The sequence below is a fragment of the Heterocephalus glaber genome, unplaced genomic scaffold (genome assembly GCF_053883595.1).
Source record: "Heterocephalus glaber isolate CG9 unplaced genomic scaffold, H.glaber_assembly_v1.0 deba00001593, whole genome shotgun sequence".
In the NCBI taxonomy this organism is placed as follows: Eukaryota; Metazoa; Chordata; class Mammalia; order Rodentia; family Bathyergidae; genus Heterocephalus; species Heterocephalus glaber.
In genome coordinates this window covers 5,515,352-5,537,441 of record NW_028258368.1, presented here as the reverse complement: position 1 = coordinate 5,537,441, position 22,090 = coordinate 5,515,352, and the positions used below count along the sequence as shown (strand labels likewise).

General features: G+C 41.6%; 1 protein-coding gene and 1 long non-coding RNA gene across 8 annotated transcripts in view; one reads left to right on the top strand and one right to left on the bottom strand.

Moving 5' to 3' along the window:
* Positions 1–4,126: 4,126 nt before the first annotated feature.
* LOC110344332 (uncharacterized) lies at positions 4,127–12,984 on the bottom strand. The gene is made up of 3 exons (XR_015444033.1): positions 12,340–12,984; positions 6,843–6,947; positions 4,127–4,699 (listed from the first exon to the last, which is right to left on the bottom strand). It is a non-coding gene; the product is annotated as an uncharacterized LOC110344332 (long non-coding RNA).
* Plekhg1 (pleckstrin homology and RhoGEF domain containing G1) overlaps positions 12,963–22,090 on the top strand; it is a 256,733-nt gene continuing 247,605 nt past the window's right edge. For 3 of the 7 annotated variants that reach the window (XM_004856881.3, XM_087193455.1, XM_087193456.1), the window contains exon 1: positions 12,979–13,104. The gene's annotated coding sequence lies outside the window, so the exon portion shown is untranslated. Of the gene's footprint in view, positions 13,105–13,415; positions 13,582–22,090 lie in introns of those variants that run through there. The other 4 variants (XM_021237913.2, XM_087193457.1, XM_087193458.1 and 1 more) reach the window with 3 other exon arrangements.

Sequence of the window (22,090 nt, the reverse complement as noted above, 5' to 3'; positions counted from 1 at the left end):
CTCCATACTGATTTCCACAGTGCTTGCACCAGTCTACACTCCCACCAGCAGTGGAGCAGGGTTCCTCTTTCCCCACAGCCCTGCCAGCATTGGTTATTGGTTGATTTCATGATAGCAGTCATTCTTTCTGAAGTGAAGTGGAATCTCAGCGTTGTTTTCATTTGCATCTCTCGAATGACCAGTGATGTTGAACATTGTTTCATGTATTTATTCGCTATTTCTACTTCTTTGTCTGAGAAATGTCTGTTCATTTCAGATGCCCATTTTTGGATTGGGTCTTTAAATTTGGGAGGTCTGATCTTTTTAAGTTCTTTATAGATTCGAGATAGTAGACCTTTGTCTGAGGAAGAGCAGGTGAAGATTTTTCCCCACATTGTGGGTTGTCTCTTCACACTGCTGGTGGTTTCTCTTGCTGTGCAGAAGCCTTTTAATAAGAAGAGATCCCATTTGTTGATTGTTTGTGCTAGTTCTTGGGCAACTGAGGTTTTGTTCATAAAATCTTTTCCTACACTGATATCTTCAAGGGTTCTACCTAACCTCTGTTCCAACTGGTTCAGAGTTTCTATTTGAATATTTAGATCTTTAATCCATTTTGATTTTAGTTGAGTGCTTGGTGAGAGATATAGGTCTAGTTTTAATCTTTGGCCAGTTGAAGCCCAATTTTTCCAGCACCATTTATTAAAAAGGCTATCTTTCCTCCAGTGAGGGTGTTTGGCTCCTTTGTCAAAGATGAGATGGCTGAGTGTGTCTGGCATTGTTTCTGCATCTTCTAATCTTTCCACTGGTCCTCAGGTCTGTTTCTTTGCCAGTACCATGCTGTTTTTCTCACAGTAGCTTTGTAGTATAGTTGCAGGTTGGGGATTGTGATACCCCCTACCATGTCTCTGTTACCTAGAATTGCTTTTGCTCTTCTGGGTCTCTTCTTGCTCCAAATGAATTTTTGGATTGTTTTCTCGAATCTCCCCATTTTCTATTATCTATCTTTCACTTAGCTCTTTATTTATATTTTGAGTTTCTTATAGAAGAGAAATTATGCAATATTTAAAAAATTAATTTTATTGGTACATTTAAGGTATAAAATATAATGACATTCATCATTGGAAATCTGCACCTTTACATAATCCATCTTGGTTCTTATTTTTTCCCCATTCCCCTGCCCTCCCTTCAACCCCTCCACCCCTCCGTATCTGCAAAGACTTTGGAGAAACTATGCAATATTTAAGCTTGTGTGTCTGATTTATTTCACTTAACATTATGGTCTCAAAGTATATCGATTTTCTTACAAATAGCTCAAAATTATCCTTCTTTATGCCAGACTAGAACTCCATTGTATAAATGTCACATTTTCTTTATTCATCTGTTGTCTGAAATTTGGCTATTATGAGTTGTGTTGCTATAAACATAGATATGCATGTATAGCTGTAATATGATGTCTTTAACTCTTATAGGAAAATACCTAGAAGGGGAATAGCTTGGTCAAATGCAATTTATATTTTCTTTTTTTTGAGGAAATAAATTAATACTTATTAAAAATATTTCACTTAGTCTTAATAATTAAGTTTATTCAAGATAATGTATATAGGGCCCAGGATGTGGAGCCATGCCTGCCTAGCAAGTGCAAGGTCCTGAGTTCAATCCCCAGGACCAGAATAAAAAAAAAAGCCTAATGTATATTTATAGAGTCTAGGTGCTAAAGCTAGTGAATAAAGTTTTTCTGGGTTTAGTAACAAAGGAATTTGGAAGAAAGATGAATTTGAGATATTATATCATGAATTGTTATTTATTATAAAAATTCAGCTCCCGTAATTTAGCTAATCAGAAAGTTTGATCTTGTTAACATGTGGAAAGTTTATTGGGGAATGATGGAATGATGTCACCCCAGTTCACACTTCAAGGACCTCCAAAGACAAAGTAGAAATTTCAGCTTTCTCCATTGCTCATCTCTATCCCCCATATCATCACACTGTTCTTCCAAGACTGAGCTTTAAAAGTCTGTTGATAACCACTTCTTTCATCATTAAACTCTGTTTAAATTTCAGGTCTTCAAATTTTCAAAGTCAGTATTTCTTCATCCAAAATGAGGTTTCCATTTTTTTTATAATTTCATTTTTTAAAAAAGTTTGCATTTGTCTTACTGAGTTGAACAGCATTAAACTATATTTTAAAGTTCATGTTTTAACGTGTTCAATATCTAATGTGCAAACCCAGTTCTAAATCATTTCATTTCTCATTCTAAAAATTGTAAACTACATTTTACAGTTGATGCAAGAATAACATTTAAAGTCTAGTTTCATTGGAAACTTTCCATCTAGAGATTTTGCTTTGGGGTATTTTATTTTTCATGAAATATAGTCTTTCTCCTTTTAAAATGGAAATGGGGGAAAAGGCATAATAGTGTACAGAATATCTCAAGTCTCCAAGTCTGCCAGCTGCTTCTAAAGTGTTGTCACAGAGACCTTAGTGATGTTCCTAGATAATTATTACTAAGATGATGTCGGGCTTGAAAGAGCACTGTCAATTTACAGTCGCGAAGAGCCTTTTACTCTGTTAATGAATAAAGATGATCACAGGGCTTTCCCCTTTCTGTTGATCACTTTTCCCCCATAATGACTCAGTCCTTTTTCATTCCTTTCTACAATGTGTCCAATTAGATCTTGAATATAAACTTCTTTCCTCACAGATTGCAGGCTAAAGATGAGGAGAAGACCGCAGAACTAGATAACTCAAAATTTCTTTTGAAGGCAGCCATATACAAGGAGGAGGGCTCCTGGGAGCTGAAAACCTGTTTCCCTCCAAATGTGTACTAGTTCATATACACCTAGGCCCTCTCCCCGTGTGGTTTCCCCTTAACCCCTGCCAAACAACTGACAAATGAGTCCAAACATCTTGTCTGGGTTGAGTGGGAAAGGTGGGTGCCAAGAAATCCCTGTGGCTAGACCATGGGAGGGGACCACAGTTGCTGGTCCTTTACTCTGCCTCTGGCCAGCATTCCAGAGAGACTGGGTTCCAGTTGCCTTTGGTGGGCTACCTTTGTACAGTAATACTTTAATCTCACTGTTTTTCATGTTTTTCTGCAAAAGAGGAAGAGAGAGAGGAGAGGAAGAAATTCACTTCTCCATCATAACTCTCATAAAACTGGGATCGTGGCCATCATGGCAGAGTTATCATTCTGCAGCACCCCATTCCCAGGAGGGGACTTGGCTGGACATTCGACACAATGCCATAGGACCTACTTTTATGGCCACATAAGTAAAATGTTCCTCAAACTGAAAGTGTCTTATTCCCTTTACCTCCAAATGCTGCCGCTGCTCTGTGTTAGTTATAAAACTTCAGCCACACTTCCTAAACTCTCTAGGCCTTAGTTTCCTGCACCAAGAACTCTTGTTCCAAACATCTCAAACTCATCCTCAGGACAAAAGATAAAAAGTGTCTGTGGAGAGTGGTTTTGCTTGTCAGTGAAACCAAGGGACATTTTCTCTTTTTCTGACCTAGTCCTTCCCTTAGCACCAGCTGGCAGATGACCTGGCCTTCCCATTTGCTGGGAAGGGAGAGATGGGAAGAGCTCACGGTGTGACCTTTTTCTTCTTTTTTACCTCATCCCTCTTCCAGTGATGTGCTAGTAAACATTCAGCAACCAGCTCTGTGGGGGTAGGACAGAAGGCCCTGCTTTGGAGTCTTTGCCAACTTCTGTGGTGTAAATATCTCACCATAGCTGATTTCAAACTATGGTTATGATGTCAACTGACCCACAAAATTCCTGAAATTTTATCAACCAGATTGTGAAAATTGGTATAAACCAGCACAAACATATCGCTGCTTCTTACCGTTAACAAAATGTACTTTTAATAATATCTACCCAATATAAAGTGTACCTTTTCAAACTTCAGATTAACAATCCCTAATGCAAGATATTTTCTGAAGGGGAATTTTAGAAAGGCAAACACTATGCATACCATATATTACACAATAGTCCTTCAGAAGTCTGAGGCTGCACCTCCAAAACAAACACCTTCATACTTCTGCAGTTAAATGAATGGAAATTCACACTAAATAGGATTTTTGTGAGAAATGATAAATAGATTCTGTGTTAGTCAGCACTCTGTCACTATAAAAATACCTGATATAATAACCATATAAAGAGAAGTTTATTTTGTTTCATAGTTCTAGAGTTTTCAATCCACGATAGGTTGACCCTGGTGCTTTAGGCCTGTGGCAGTGCATTACGGTGGGAGTATTTGGTGGAACAATACTGCTCAACTCATGACCCGGAAGCAAAAGAGAGAGGAAGAGGAATAGATGAGGATACCCCCAACCCCTTTTTAAGGGAATGCCCCCAATGACATAAAGATCTCCCACTGGCTCCCACCATTAAAGGTTCCACCTCCTCTCAGTTGCACCAGGGCCTGAGGACCAGGACCTTTAGGTGCATTTATCCAAACCATAGAAGTCTCCAACCACTGTAGGTGAAGGTTTATTGCCAAATGAGCTGAGGTCAGGGAAGGCTTTGCCACAGCTATTTTTTTAAAAAACTTCCCATTTGCAGGATCATTGGATTTTAGGATTGAGGGTGAGAAATGGTGGACTCTGTAGAGTACCTTCTTTTCTTCGCAGAGCATGTGTGTGCATTTTTCCATAAGCTATGGTCCTGCAGCCATAAAAGATGGTGACCAAGATGGAGAGATGAAGATGGTTGATTTGCCTGTGAGGTGAAAAATAGAGTGAATGTCTAAATTGTTTTTGTAAAAATTTACAGTAAAAGACACATTGCCATTGATTCCCTTCAAAATATTTCCCTTTGCTTGGAACACACTTATCCTATCATTGTTGCAACTTTCCTGACTATCTTTAGAGGGTACAATCAGAAATATGGTGAATGCTGCTGCCAGGTGCTATCCAATAGAAAGGTAGTCTTGTAAAAACATTACGCTGTGTTCTCATTCACCTTATTCACCAGATCTGGCACTATGCAACTTCTGGCTTTTCCCCAAAGTTAAAATGACCATGAAACATAAACATTTTGAATTGATTCAGGGCGTCAAAGTGGCTACAATAGTGCAACTTAAGACACTTTCAGAGCACTTCCAGAACTGCTTCAGAGTGGCAGGAACGATGGACTTCAAATGAGGGTGGTATCTTGAGGGGCATTAATGGCAATGTGTCTTTTGGCAATGTGTTTTAAAGAAAACATTTAAACATTCATCATATCTTTCTCTCACAGCCTGTAGAAGGTTATTGTATACTACGCCTGGTGTGCTAGAACATGCTTGTAATCTCAGCACTTGGGACGCTGAGGCAGGAGGATTGTTACAAGTTCAAGGCCTGCCTGGGCAACATAGTGACACCTTGTCTCAAAAAAAAGAGTCACAGTGTACTGAAAAACCTCAGCAGGACATGGCATTTATGAGGATCGTTTGGGAGACAATAGATCTGGTTCCAAATCCCTGCACTGCTCCTTATTAATTTTGAAACCTTGGTCATGGCAAATAGCATAACGGCTATCAAAGTCCAAGACGCAAGTAAGAGAGGGTTAGGAGGGAGGGGATGGTTACTGTGTCCAAGGTAGTACAGATGGCTAGGGGAATAATTTCTAATGCTGTATAGCACAGTATGACAACTGTGGCTTACCGATGAATATTTCAAAATAGCCGCAAGAGAGGATTTGGAATGTTCCTAACACAAAGAAATGACAGATGTCAGAAGTGATGGTTATGCCAATTGCCCTGATCTGACCATTGCCCATTGGACACGTTTGAAATGTCATAGTACCCTATTAATATGTGTTACTACTATCTGCCAATTAAAAGTAAAAACATTTTTAAAAAATACCTTTACCTGACCTTTCTAAAGCCTCTCTTTCTCTTGTAAAACAGAGGAAATGTCCTCCGTTGTGAGGATTACTAAGATAATGTACACAGGGCCCTTAATGCAGAGCTGGGATGGAGTAAGTCATGATAAAGTAAAGCAGTCATGATCGTTATCCACCAACTTCTCTCTAAATATTTGTTTTCTACCTTCCACAGTGGAAAAGAGTAGAGATACAGAAGAATGAGGGAGCATGCTTGAGACCTCTGCTATGAATTTATTATGTAGAACCCTAAATTTTTTATGGGTAAAATAGTCTTGTTTTCCCCTTACTCTTTTTCCCCCGCTGCAGTTCTAGGGATGAGCTGCCTCCCCAGCCCTTTTTATTTTTTATTTTGTGACAGGGTGTCACTAAGTTGATAAATTGGGCTCACACTTGCAATCCTGCCTCAGCAGCGCAGAGTGCTAGGATTACAGGTGTGTACTGGCAGGCCTGGCTCCCCCACTGATTTTATTATTTTAATTCTGCCATCCATGGCATTGAATTCTTAGGGGAGGGGTGAAGCGCTTTTCATCAACCTTTGCTACCTGGTTGACTGTATGTTTATAAGAAAGAAGAAAAAGGGGAGGAGGAAAGGGATGCTGGTTTTCATCTGAAAAGTTAACCAAAAGCAGTTGGGAGTGAATGAGAAGGAGCGCTGGAGATCCTAAGGGGATGTTCTTGTTTGGTCAAAATACTGTTTAAGGACATTTGAATTCATATGCTTTCAAGTGTGCACCGCACCCTGACAACTCTGAACTGTTAAACACAGTTTTTACTGGCCTGGCCTCTGAGACCATTTAAATTTGAGATGCCCCGTTTAGAGGGACTGCCTACAGTATGCTCTTAGGGGATCCCATTAGTGTTTAGGATGAGACATCTCTTTGTTGTGTAGATTCTCCCAACAGTGGAGAAAGCTGAGGGACACCAATGCCCCACCATTAAATAGCAGTAGATCCCCCACTTCCATAGTGACAACCAAAACAACCCCCAAACTCACGTTTCCAAGTGACTCTCAAGGATGGAGTACTGTCCCTGTTGAGAATTTCTGAATGCAATTATTTTTGAGAAATAAAGTTGGAATTAGTTCCTTTCTTCAACATACCTGATAAGGAAAACAACTTAAAAATTATTCTAAGTTTATAAAACTTCCACATGTATGTATATGTTAACAATTTGAAGAAAAACATAATTGTGAAGCGAAAGTATAGAGTCAGGCTGGCAATGTAGCTCCAGGGAAAAGTGCTTGCCTAGCATGTACCGGGTCCTGGATTTAATCCTCACAGCCTCAAAAAAAAAAAAAAAAAAAAAAAAAAAAAACAAGAAAGAAAGAAAGAAAAAAATTATGAACGGTCCAGCCTTGCTTTATTTCAGCATAATAGGATTAAGGATGTTTTCTGTTACAAAGTTATTCAGGCTATCTGTATAATATTGTATTTTGTTTACATCCTCAAGATGTATTGACCCTAAGCTTAAAAGTTTCAAGTTTCAGATTCTTTTCCCACAAATATCAATATTTGTAAAGAACATTACATACACATCTTCTTTCACTATATTGGTCAAAATCAAGGCAGGCCATTAGAGGAGTAGGTAGGATAACGATATTGACCACAAGCCATTTTAACTCCTTATTCCCACACACATACATGATCTGGACATATTGCCATTGTCCTTTTTTGCATCTCTCGATGTCTATTATTGTTTACATATGAAGTGTCCCCCAAAGACTCATGTATTTAGGGCTTGATCCCCAATGCAGCAATGTTTAGAGGTAAGGCCTGCAGAGGTGAGTGAATCATGATGGCACTGTCCTCATCAACTGATTAATCAATTGGTAAGTTTACTGATGAATGAGCCATGAAGAGGGGTGCTGTATTGGAGGAAGTAGGTTACTGAGGGTATGTCTGAGAAAGCTAAGTCCTGTCCCTAGCCCCTTCCTTTCTCTCTGCCTCTCTTACACCGTCTCTACTTCTTGGCTGCCATGCGAGAGGTGAGCAGCTTTTCTCCACCATGCCCTTCTGCCATGATATTTGTGCCTTGGACCCAGCCTGACCCTGGATTGATATCCCTGGAACCATGAGCCAAAATGTTTTCTTAAGTTACTTTCCTCAGGTATTTGGTCACAGTGCTGAAAAGTTGGCTAATATAGTGCCTCTTTCTTTTTTCTTGCCCTGGCTGACATCTGGTACTCTTTTCCTGTGTGTTGGCCTCTTTTTCTATCAGGGAATTGCACTTAAGAAAATCTGGTAGACTCACTACTGATCTGATAATGTGCAAAATAATGCTTCACCATATTATGCTTGATAGGTGATTAATTTGCCCTTGCCTTGAGCTCAGGCCTTTACCCACTGGGTTAGTAGTGATGGAGGATTAGGTACTCTTATTGCAGGCCAGCAGTGAAGATAATTCAGTCATATGAAGATTTCTAGATGGCTTCAAATTCCTCTACCTCCTTTTAGGTTCAATTCAGCTACATATTAATAATTATGAACATTTTTTATTTTATCTTTACTCTTTGGGGTTAGTGCAGCTTCCTAATTTTAAAAATCTTTTACATTAAAGGCTTGAAAGAAAGGATCATCAGCCCCAGTGCAGACTCTGATAGTCACCCCTGGTTATCCTTGAAGACAGGTACCTTCTTACACACACTTGGGCACATCCTTGGTTGTCTGTGTTCCTTCCCTACATGAGACTACAAGGCCCTTCTCTTACTCTACTCTCTAGCATGGCCAGGTTAGTCTAGAGGTGTTTGGTAAGGCTCACAAGTCCAAATTTGAAATTAAAATAGCTTTCTTTAAAAAAAGATAAATAAATCAATGCTACCAGTTTTTTTATAAGGGGCTGCTATAATCCAGTAGACACTATTTTTCTGATCTTGTATAATCATAAATTCAGTACAATCACCAACATCATAAAAGTTATCACCATAAGCCATAAAGTTAAAGCAGGGTATGATAGAGCCATTAAACTCTGTAAGCTTTGCAAACATCGATTCCTATGTGTACATGGATTGGTGCTCCTCAGGTGAGATGCTACAAATAACCAGGCTATTGTGCAGCCTTTCATTAGGAACAGCTGAGTTAGAGGGAGGCCATAGGAACTGAAATGCAGAGTTCTGCTTGGATGCTGCTCTGCCCTGCATACCTGTGAGGCCTTGAGGCCATCGCTGAACTCTCCCAAGTCTCTCTGCCCTCATGGATTATAGTGTCTACCTTTCTGAGTCTATCTGAGGAGTAAATAAGATGGTACAGGAGACATTCAACAATATCAAAAAAAAATTTTCGGCAGACATCTAATTGGTAGACCAAATCTTCTTTGAGCAAGAAAAAGGCATGATTTTAGAAATAAGCCAGGCCTAGGCCTGTTACCTTAGGCCCTTCTTGGCCCTTTCCTGTTCAGTATCAGAGTTGGAGAGAGAGAGATGGGGTGGGATGGGATGGCTACAGTTGTCTTCCAAGTTTCTATGCCAGCTTCAAACAGTGGAGGGCATTCCCGTGAAGAAAGGCAGAAGCCAGGGTATTTCTCCTCTTCTCTGCCAGAGTCTGTGGCAGTGGCTCTCTCTCCAACTCCAACACACAGCTCCCACCTTTCACACACTGCCCCTGCCTGCCCCTCCAGTCTAGGGCTGGTGGTGGCTTCCTCCTGCTGTTAATTTCTGGGCTGCCTCACTGTCTCCTTGTGGTTTCTTGGTTCTCCCATCACATTTAGAGTCAATTCTCAGCTTAAAATCCTTCTTTTATAAGTATTTTAAGTGGCTTCCCTTTTCCTCTTTTGACTTTGACTGATAAACAAGAATGTTAGGAAGACTCCTCACCAAAAGAATTTTCCTAATACTGGATGTGCCCTTAGAAAGCCTTTCCACTGGATTCTTCTCCTTTGAGAGTGAGAGTAGCATGTCACTAACCTGGAGTGCTACATAATAGCATGTCACAATCCCTACCTTGTCCTTCCATCCACTCAGTATAAGGTATAAGGTGAATATCTAAATTTTAAAAATTGTTACAATAAAGGTGACATTGCCATTAATCCCCCTCAAAATCTTCCCCTTGTTTCAAACAATCATACACTGTTCTTGCTGCTTTTCTGAAGCAGTTCTGGACATTCTCTTTTGTGACAGTCTTCATGAGGTGTGATCAAAAACACTGTGAACGCTGTTGCTGAGTGGCATCTAACAGAAAGGCAGGCTGGTAAAAATGTTACATTGTGTCCTCATCCACCTTATTCACTGGATCTGGCCCTGTAGGTCTTCTGGTGACTCCCCAAATTCAAAATGACCATGAAAGTTAAACATTTTGAATCAATTAAGGACATCAAGGCAGCTAGAACAGTGCAGCTAAAGATACTCAGGAAAGTAGACTTCCAGAACTGCTTCAGAAAGCAGCAAGAATGATGGAATGAGTATATTCAAAGCAAGGGGGAGTATTTTGAGAGGCGAGAAATGGCAACATATCTTCTAATCATGTTGCATTAGGCATCTACTATGCATTAGGAATTGAATTAAGTGCTATGCACACAGATAAACTAGACCCTCAGCAGTCAGGCCAGGTGATTCCAAGAAGACCATTCTAGTGATTCGGAGGGCAGCATGCATGTATTTAGGAACCAGGAATGATGATAGATGCCTGGTGCATACTTGGCACACAGTAACAAAAGAGTTTCTGGTCTTGTTTCCACTTCCCATCCTGCACCTCATTACTAAACTGAGGTAGCAGAAGAGAAGTGGACTGGGAAGGAAATACTATGACCATTCTACAGATAAGGCACCATGGTTAGAACTGTCATCTGTCCAAGGGAGCAGCTGGCAGACGGCTGAGCCTGCCGCAGGCTCAGTCTTCTCACCGGATCAGTTGTCCCACAGTTTCATTCTAAGCTGCCCTGTGGTAGAGACCAGGAAACCCCACATATCTTCACTTCCTTTCCAAGGTGCCTCAGCTCCCTTCCCTAGTCACACACACACTCATCAAGTAGCTTCTTTAAATTCTAGGTCCTTTGAGCATCAAGTAAGGGTTAGCACTTATTTATGACCCAGATCATAAATGTAACAGCTGCCCCTCTTATCCTCAAGGATATGTTCCAAAACCCCAGGGGATGCCTGAAACTGTGGCTAGTACCAAGCCCTAAGTATACTCTACTTTTTTTTGGATGTACATAACTATGAAATTAAACTATGATTAATTTATAAACTAGGCACAGTAAAAGAACAATACTAATGAAAAATAAAACAGAACAACTATATCAATGTACCACAATGAAATTGCCAGAATCACTCCCCTTGCTGTTTGGGACCATTATTAAATAAAATACAGGTTACTTGAACACAAGCTGAACACTGCAACACTGCAACAGACACTCTCAAAGGCAAGACGGTTCTAATGACTAATGGGTGGGTAGTGCATACAACAGGGATACGATGGACAGAGGAAAAATTCACATCCCAAGGGGCAGGATAGCAAGAGATTTCATCATGCTACTGAGAATGGTGTGCAATTTAAAACGTATGAATTATTTATGTCTAAAATTTTCCATTTAATATTTTCAGACTGTTGTTGACCTCCAGGAACAGAAACTATGGAGAGTAAAACTGTGGGTAAGGGCAGCTACTGTACTATTCCACAAAACACACTGTACAGGGGTGAGGTGCTATTGTCCATTTTTGAGCACAGAGAGGAGGTGGCACAAGTGGTTTTGTGTAACCTCCAGAAACCTGGAAAGGTCATGGTTAAGGAAGCTAACACCTGTCCTGTCACCTGACAGTTACGGAAAGACCAACTATGGTGGTACTTTGAGGACAGCAAAAATCTGCTTTAGTCCCATTGCAAATCTACCATTGCAAATGCATTTCTAGAATAACCCTGGGCCGGGGATTTAGCTCAGTGGTTCTGGCGTCTACCTTGCAAGGACAAAGTCCTGAGTTTGATTCCAAAAAAAAAGAATAATTCAGTGACCAGGGATTTAGCTCAGTGGCACCGTGCCTGCCTTGCAAGAGTAAGGTCCTGAGTTCAATCCTCGGTACCACACACAAAAAAAGAATAACCCAGGCCCATATTTTACATACTACAAGTCAGTTCTGGAAACTCAGATAAATTGTAGAACAGAACACAAACTCCACCGCGTAGTGGAAAGAACTGTGACACTGTCTGGCCTTACTGCAAAACCTTGTTTTGTTTCAAATCTTTGTTACAATTTCCACAACTATGTACACGCATAAAGACAAATAAAAGGGGAAATTTAAAAACAATCATGGTTAACATTTATCCAGGCTTTATTAGGTGTTGCACAGTTTCCTAGCCTTTCAAGCACATTATCTTATTTCAATCACACACAGGAACTCTCTGAGGTAGGCAGAACCATTCCCACCCCCATTTTACAGGTGAAGGGAATGAGGCAGAGGCGTGAAATAATTCACTCAAGGCCACACATTAGGAACTGCTAAGCTGAAGGTGTGTAAACAGAGTGCATTGGTATAGATGACTAAACCGAACGGAAACCATACAAACCTGATATGTCAGCTTGGCGGTGTCAAGAAATGATTTCACCCTGTAGGCACCTTTTCAATTGAAGTCATCCTTTTACTGCAGGGCTGGTGCCTTTAAACACCTCCCTGGCTTTCACAAAGGTTGTTCTTTGCCTTCTTCCTTTTTCACTTTTCCTTTCTCCAGGCAAAGGTCGTTTGGTACTTTAACCGAAGCGATTAGAGTACTGATGCCTGAAAAACCATGAGATGCACTTTTTACCTGTTAGGATTCCACAGCTTCTGTGTCAAACTAGCATGTTGATTTAAAGCAACTATCAGTTATTATTTTAAAGAATTCATGTAGGAAATGATCACATCCAAAGGGAAAGCTACATCTGAAAGACCCAGAAAAATGAAGAAAAGTGATGTGTCTGCGAAAACAGTAGCAGAGATTTTTAAAAAAACAAAAAAAACCTCTTCCCCCCAGAGGCTGTAATTTGACTGCTCTCTTTGGCACAGCTCCAGAGACAACGCCAAGGGCTTAATCTTTTTCTTTCTTTCTCGGGCCACCCCGCCCCCCTCCTCCCCACCTGGTCGGCCCGAAGCGCCCGAGTAGGCGGGACGACCCGCGGCCGAAGGAGCCGGCCCTGGGGCGTGGGGAGGGGCGGCGGGCGCGGCCGAGGGGGACACGGCGGGGCCGGCGAGGAAGAGGAAGTCGGGCCGAGCGAGCGCGCTGCGGGGAGACCGAGGAGCGGAGCGCACCTCCCCAGCCGGCTGGACCGCCAGCCCCGGGAGCCGCCCCTCTCGGGTAAGCGCCGCACAGGCTCCTTCGGGGATGGGACGGGGACACCCGGGGACCTCAGATAAGCAGGTGGGGGCGGGCGGAGCGTGGCGCCGGCCCGGAGTGCCCTTCGCGCTCCTTCTGGACACAGCCAGAGGGTGCTGGGGAACGCCGCGCCGCCGGGGATCGGGGTCGGGCGCAGGTGCTGTCCGCGGCCCCGGGAGCCCGGAACCCCGAACCCCGCCCGGCGCCCCCGCCCCTCCGCTCAGTACAGCGCTGCAGGGTTTGCTGCCTCTCCGAGGACTTTCTGTCACCCCCACCCCCACTCCAACGGAACGGTCGGGAAAGGGAACCCCACTGCCGACCACCGTGCTCCCCCCAACAGTGGTGCGCCAGGTTCCCGGGACCGAGTGACCCGCGGTGGAATAGGCGAGCGGGGGCTTCGCTGCCACTGCAGACGCTCGCGTTGGCGCCCCAGCTCCGCGGAGAAGCAGTTTTTAGCGGGTGAGTGGGGGAGTCGAGAGCTGGCGGCCGGCCGGTGGGTCTCGGAGTAACCGCAGCTCCCGGGGGGCAGCGACTTCACCGGGCCAAGGGAGGGGGCGGCGGCCGCGGGGATGCCCGAGCCCCCTCTTTGTGGCCGCAGCGGTGTTCTGCGCCTCAGCTAGAAGCCCCAGGACGCTCGGGTGAGGAAAAGGTCATTAAACTGTTGTGTTTCCCTTGGTTCACGGAGAACAATGAGGCAGATCATTTCTACTGTGTCGGTGGGTTCTTGTTTGCAAAGCCGGTGTTTCATTAAGTTCTTGTCCTCCTCAGCGCGCTTTGTACCGCTCTCAGGTGGCCCGTGCTGCTGCGCGTTATTTTTTGAAGTCGCCGAGTGTGGGTGTCTTGGAAGGCTGCTCACGCATCGCTCTGAGAAGACAAGGTCCAGCTCTGAGCGAGTGAGAGGCGGCTTGGGGATTTGGGACAGATTGAATACAGAGCTACCTTGTGCTTTGTACTAAAACCAGGAGGAGATCAGGATATTAACTTTGAGTCACATTTGTAATTTAAAGGCATTCCAGGCCTAGACGCATCACACATTGCTGTGAAAATAGTTATCAAGTGTTAAAATCATCGTGTTCTGGCTCCCTGTTTCTGTAGTTGGCATACTTTTAAAAAACTGATCAATTTGGGATTTTTTTTTTTTTTGGTACTGGGGATCGAAGATTTGGGATTTTTATTAAAGTGCCAAGAAAACACTTCTGACTTTGGCTTTGCCATGTGGGACCTGAGTAGGCTCCTTTGGTGACCTTGCCTCCTCACTTCTAAGGGAGTGTATATGAACTAGATAGTTTCTACAGCTCCAGGCACATCCCCATCCTACTGGTAATTATTTGTTCTACAATATTTAAGACTTCCAAACAAAATGGATGGGTTGATGTTTGACTTTTTAAATTCTCTGAGTCTGGCCTCCCAATTCCTGACTTGACTTTTTGTCCTATTTGAGACCGGGTGTCCAGGCCACTAAACCTTAACCAGAAGAATTTTCATCCCCAGAGTTCTCCCATCTCAGTGGCTTCCTCCCTAAGTGAGTCACCAGCATCAGTGACTGTGTGACCTCCCTTCCCCTTGGTGTCGCAGCTCCCCAAAGCTAGATGCTAAAGCGAGCACTGATCAGCTGTCCATGCCCTAAGTCTGCTCTTCCTTGGCAGATTTTTCTTGCTCATCTCCATCTTCCTATGGGCACTACTTCTTGAAGTATCTTTAAATATAGATGATTGTTACTAGGTTGAAACATTTCCATGAGAGACTTTGAGCTGTAGTTCAAAGAGGTTAAGTGATCACTTTTTAATCCATAGAAAGAAACAACGTAATTTTTCCGAACCAAGAATAACTGGTACTAGTTTGTTCTGCTTTGGGAATATAATATTTACAATGAATTAATTCAGCTTTAATGATTTAGAGTCTGATGTGTAAATATGAGAAATCTGAATAGTCCTAGATCTGTTGAGCCCATAGTAAACTAAAAGCAATTCTTGAGTCTGTACCCTGATTACTAATGCTACAGTCCACTTTTTGTGGTTTTCTCCCTCTTTCATTGCCAGGAGTTGGTTTTTCAAAGAGTTGTCACCCTGTAATCCTCCTGCAGGGACAATTACATTCGTGTACATTTAAAGCTGGGATGGCTCATGGATGATCTAGCCCAGCCCTTTATGTCGTAAAGATTAAACAAGCGCGCCAATTAAGACCCAGTGCTCTGGGATCAGCCTACCTGTGTAGGGAGCTTGCCTCTGCATCTCATTAGCTCTGAGACCTCGACCTTTTAAGAGAATTGTTAAGATGTGGATTATTTTATAATTAAGAAAAGTAATAATCATAGTTATTCACTCTGTCTGGATTTTCTCACCTATCCTCATTTCTTTCTCTATGAATTTCAGAAAGAATGGTCCTTACCTCCAAAGTTGTGCTGAGGATTAAACGAAATAATCCTTATTAAGTAGTGTGTATGGTATGCTTTGAAGATGATTGTTGTCAATAAACTGTGTCCCACAGATAAAGAGTAAGCATATCTGCCCTTGTTCCCCACCTTAAGGAGAAAGCATTGTATCTTCTCCATTCATATAAGGTGTTCTCGCTGGAAGTATGGAGTACATGTCTTTAATCTGTTGAGAAGTTTCTGTTCTACTTCTAGGCTCCTGATAGCTTTTACCATGAACAGCTGTAGAATAGTCCAGTACTTTTTCTCCAACTACTGACAGGATCATATGGCTTTTTCCTTTCCTCTGTTAAAATGATGACTTTTGGGGGTGGATCTTCCAATGCTGAACCAACACTGCCATCCCCATAACAAAACCACTTTCTACATCCTGCCAGATCTGACTTCTAAGAGTTTGTTTTGTTAAATAAATTTCTATCTATGTTCATACTTTTTTCTTCTGTTATCTTTATCCAGTTTTAGGATTAGCACAATGTTGAGTTCCTAAAATGAGGGGAGAAATGTTCCTTCTTTTTTCTGCTTTAATTGTTTGATATAACTTATCAGTTAAAATGTATATGAGCCCACTGTTGTCATATAGGTAGGTTTTCAAGCTAGGAATATACTTTCTTTAATAGGTGCTATTCAAATTTTATATTTCCTCCAGAGTTAGTTTCATTAATTTGTCTTCCAAGGTACTTTTTAGAAGTTGTCAAATTTATTTCAAAACAGATTTTTGTAATATGCTTTCTATATCCTTTTAAATTCTGTCAAATCTGTGGTAATGTCTCCTAGATCTTAATATTGTAATTTAAAAAATGTATAACTGATATTGTGTAACAGGAAGAAAAGGTCTAAAAGAGCAGGGTAATTGGGAGGGGTAGGGGAAGGGAAAAAAGAGAAAGGAAAAAATATGAGAAGAGGAAAAAAATGGAAACAAGAGAAATAGGGAAGGGTGGAGGGGGTGAAGGGAGGGCAAGAGAAGGGGGGGAAAAAAAGAACCAAGAGACTCATGTAATGGTACAAGATCCCAATGATGAATGTAACTGTATTTTATACCTAAAATGTACCAATAAAGTTAATGGGAAAAAAAATAAATTAAATAAAATAAATAAATAAATAAATAAACTGTGTCCCAGAAGGGAGAGATTTTGTAGGAAGTTAAAATATTCTGTATTGGCAGAGCTGTGACTGAGCTAAGGTTCACTTCTCTTTCTCCCAAACTGCATTACTTCTAAGTGATGATTGCATGGAAATATATATTTTTGTTGTTGTTTTGTTTTATTTTTGAGACTGTCTCACTATGTAGTCGAGGCTGGCCTTGAACTTGCTATGGAGCCCAAGCTGGCCTGGAGCTCACAGTGATCCTCGTGCCCCTGCCTTTTGAGTGCTGGGATTACAGGGGTGGAACGCCATGCCCAGCTGGAAACATTTTTAGTGAAATATAATGGTTCAGTCTTTAAGGAAAAAAATTACTTTCTCTTCTGCCTTAGGAAAGTATGGTTTCAAGTATTCAGGCAGAGTTGGGGATGGAAACACTTTCTAGACAAAGACTCTTTAACCTTGTACTTGTATGTAGCAGACTGTCAGATATTAATGTCTCATCCCAGGCCTGCATCGGTCTTTCTTAAAAGAAAAGCTGACCTGAATCCATCTGGCCATTCAGAGCTGTGGGCATCAGTGCCAAGTAGAGCTCACTGACAGAAGAGTTAACAACACAAGACTAAAATGTGACTGCATATTCCTCTTTATATGTCCCGTGCTGATGAAAAGCAACAGATATTTCAATAAGGAAGCTAGAAATACATTTCTATGTTGAGTATTTGGCCTCAGCAGTGAGCATCAGGTTTGTGGCAGAATTACTGGACCATAGGGTACCAAGTACTGTGATGAAAATATACAGTGAATGTTTAAATAAATAATTTTATTACAAAGACACATTGCTATTAATCCCCCTCTGAATATTCCTCAAATACGTACTTTAACATATTTATCCCATCATTCTTGCCTCTTCCTGAAGCAGTTCTGGAAGACCTCTTTCATAAGGTGTGATTAGAAAGACAGTGAATGCTGCTCCAATGCCATCCAACAGAAAGGCAGGCTTGTAAAAACATTACAGTGTGTCCTCATCTACTTTATTTGCCAGATTTGGCACCATGTGATTTCTGGCTTTCCCAAAGTCAAGATGACCATGAAACGTAAACGTTTTCAATCAATTCAGGACATTGAGGCAGTCACAACAATGTAACTAAAGGCACTCATGGCAGAGAACTTCTAGAACTGTTTCAGAAAACAGCAAAAATGATGGGTTAAGTGTATTCCAAGGGAGGAGAAGTATTTTGAAAGGAATTAATGGCAATATGTCTTTTACTGATAGAATTTTTTAAATGTAAATGTTCCCTATGTTTTTCTGTCATACCTTGTATGCCTGGGTGATTATATTGCCAGTGATTAGGAGTTGACTAGATATCTAGACTAGTGTTCATGTTTGAGTCTGAGTATCTTTTCAATCTGTACACATGGTGTTACCAAAAGATTTTTTTCCAGTGAGTTATGAGCCAAGTAAAAATTTCCAACCTTCTACATCTTTCTTTGAAGTTCGAGTGACCTCCTATATCTCTATGCTCTGGATCCCAGAATTCAAATCTATGGGTTCTGATCCCAGGATCCAACCAACTGGAGTGAAAATACTTAAAAAAGGAAGTTGCATCTGTATTGAACATGTAAAGATGTTTTTCTTGTCACAGTTCCTTAAACAATCCAGTATAACAGCTGTTTACCTAACATTTATATTGCATTAGGTATTATAAGTAATTTAGAAATGATTTAAAGTATACAGGAAGATATGCATTTAGGTTATAACCAAATACTACACCTTTATATATTAGGAACTTGAGCACCTACAGATTGTGGTATCCTTGGGGATCCTGGAATTTACCCCTCCACACAATGAAGGACAAAACGTTGAATTAAAGTTTGATGAAAAGCTAAAGCCTGCTGGGTTCAGATTCATAATCCTCCTCTTCTTTCTCCCTCCACATATAATCCTAGAGGAAAGACAACTCCTAGGTTGTTAATGAATGTTAGGCTAAATTTTTCTTTTAAATTCCAGCTACACCCACTTGTAATAACCTGATGGGAGGAGAGTTGGAGTTTTAACTGGGCCTTTAATTAAGAAAGTTGTTTTGGTTAAGCTTTAATAACCCGGGTGCTGTGGAGTCTCCCGAAGCCTCTTATCACCCGCAAGGGGATGGTCAAACCATTACTGTATTTGGCCAAAAGCTAGCAAGACTTTGCCATGCAAGAAAAAAAACTTTTAAAACTGTCAAAGAAGGGGCCGGGGATTTAGGTCAGCGGTTCTGGTGCCTGCCGTGCAAGCTCAAGGTCCCAAGTTAGATCCCCGGTACCAAAAAACAAAAAACAGCCACAACAAAAAACTGTCAAAGAAAATCAGAGTTAAAATGTGAATTTTAACACTCTATCATGAGTGAATTTCATGATAGATCAGGCTTTTAATTCCTTATAAGAATTATTTAATCCAAAGCATCATACCATTAAATGAGCTGTCATAGTTGAAATGGTAAAAAAAAGATCTCATTTTCTGTGCTTCTAGTCACATTTAGTACAATTTAAGTGGTCTGTGATTGGCATGCATGAAGAGGACCAGGGAGAGAAGTCCCGGCTCCAGAGGTGACAAACCTTGTCCTATAAAAAGCCAGACTGTAGGTGTTTTAGGCACGTGGTCAAAGTTGATCTCTGTCTATACTCTTTGACTTTGGGGAATTTTGTTTGTTTGGAACACTTTAAAAATATAAGGGCTAGCTGGGCATGGTGGTGCCTGCCTGTAATCCTAGCCCTCGAGAGGCTAAGGCAGAAGGATCACCATGCATTCAAGGCTAGCCTGGGCTACATAGTGAGTTCAAGGTCAGCCTGGATTGCATGGGAGACCCTGTTGCAAACGAATGGAGAGAGAGAGAGAGAGAGAGAGAGGAAGGAAAGGAAGGAAGGAAAGAAGGAAGGAAGGAAAGAAAGGAAAGAAAGGAAGGAAGGAAGGAAGGAAGATATTTTTCATTGGCCAAACAGAAACAGGCTGCAGGCTGAATTTGGCCTGAGGCTGTAGTTTGCTAACTGTTCTAGATGAAATAGTCTGTGTTTGTAGCATCCTTCATTATTTTCATGGAGAAAGAAAATGAGAAGATTCATAGATGCCATCTGAATTGACTCAGTATAGCATGATGCATAATCAAGATCTCCTTTGCCTTTTCTGTTACTCTTGTGTATTTTCTTTTTGCACTGGGACTAGACGTCTGTGTTGGACATACCAAGCAGTTCCCATAAAAACAGATGTACCAAACTTCAATATCTGCATGGAGTTAGAAGCTGAATAGGGAGAAATTTGGTTGGGTTGGAATAAAAGCCACTGTATTAATCAGGTTTCTTGTTGGTAGGACACAATACTTGATAATTACAATTTAAAGGAGGAAGGTTTAATTAAGCTCATGGCTTCAGTCCATAGTCAGCTGGCTTAATGGTAGAAAAATAATGGCAGAAGGGATTGGCTGAGTAAAGGTGCTTAATTCATGGTAGCTGGGAAGCAGTGAAGGGAAACAGTGCCAGAAAAGACAGTGAGAGGGCTAAGATGGGACCCCAAAGTCACACCTCCACAACCCTTCCAGACACACCCAGAAGTGTGCTTTACTAATCTTCTTGGCGTCTCTCAAGCCAGTCAAGTGGACAGTCCAGTTTAACTGTCACAGCCATGTTGAACTTTAACATTGATAACTACACATGAAATGAAGACCAAACCCCTGAGCAGCGCACCAAGATCTTGTCTTTGTGCTACTCTTCTCCCAGCACCTCCTCAAGCATTCCATGGCCCTCCTGGTCAGCATAACTTACAGGTCCTAGGTGGGCTGTGTAGTCTCTCCCCTGTAGTGGGATCCTTCCATACAAAGAGTAAATACCCGTCTCCTCCCCAGTATCCTTGCTCATCTCAGTGGGGAGAGATGCAGGCTCCTCCACCTCTGTGCTTACACAGGAGTGTATGAACAAATATAGTGATTTCCTGCTGATGGATACTCCCTTTCCAGGGTGGAAGAACTATCCTGGCTTCCTCACTTACCTGCTGCAAGTTACCCACCTTTCAGGTAGATGATAAGAATGACCTCTTAATTCCTAACAATAAGTGAGATTTTTCTACTGTAAAGCATTGAGCTCAGGGTCTGATATGTAGTAATTACTCAGTGAATGCTAACTTACTCACCTCCACAGTCATTTATTGAGAACCTGCTGTGCCTAGAGTAATGCCTGACCAACACAAGAGAGCTGGTCTCCATAGAGTGTGATCAATAAGATGAAAGAATCAGAGTGCTGGGTGGGCTACCTTCGATTTGTGGTCCAGTGAGCCTCTGGAGGAGGCAACTTTTGAAATGAAACTGTAATGATTTTGATGAGTTCCTGTTTCATCAGCTCTAAGACACCTTTGAAATACACCTTTTTAAAAAAAATGGTGCTGGAGATTAAACCCAGGATCTCTAGGCGAGTGTGCAGTACCATTCAGCTATATCCCCAATCCAAAATACACCATTTTAAATGTACAGCTAAGAAAGAAGTGCTGTCAGTAACACTGACACCAGCTACTGTAGTAAATGGATCATCTCTAAGTTGTGTTTAAAAAAAAAAAAAGGTGCATCTTAGCATCAGTGAAATGCATTTTTTATTTCTGCTCAATAATATTCATTGAATAAATGAATGTTCCTCTATAGTTGCATGTAAGATTCTGCTATAATGCTTTGCATTGTAGCTGAATCTCTTTCCTCTGTTTTTTAGCTCTAGAATATTGACTTGGACCTGGCAAAGAGTAAAATAGTAATGTAGTAAATAGAATGATTTGATATATTTTTAAAAATACTTTAAAACATTCATTTTAGTGTGACCAAAGGGTATCAGAGAATCCTGATCGAGTGAACTTGACCTACACATAACTTGTGTAGGGTGAGGTTGAACAGCTTGTGTGGCTGGATAATGTGAATCCTTGATGCACTGCACATAGATGCCTTCCTAAGAGCAGTGAAGGCAGTAGCTCCAGGCCTTCTTCCTTCTGTTTGCTAGATTTAATTTAACCTAAATACTCCTTCACTCCTCCCTACCTCAGGGTACTGAGCATCCTTCTGACTGAAGTAGGTGTCCCTTCTGACAGTGGCATGGGGGAGGTTCCGTATCCACCCACCCTCCTCCCCTGCTGACTTCCGTTGCAGCATCTCCCCACCTCCTCCCTGGGAGAGGAGTAATATACTCTGAAGTGTTGGCTTTTCTGACCACTCTCTAAACTCTGAATCCCAATCAAGTCCTTTTTTTTGCAACCTGTCTAGAGCTGTTGTATTTTTCTTCCAGCTACACTCCCCCCCCCTCCACCCGACTCTTTTAACCTCTCCTTTTCTGGATGACTCAGTGCAAGTTTTGACAACACTGACTTCTTCTAGCTGTAATAAGGTGTGCTCTCATGTTGCTTTGATTTTTATTTCAACGTGTCACCCAAGTCCCCAGCCCTCGGAAGCT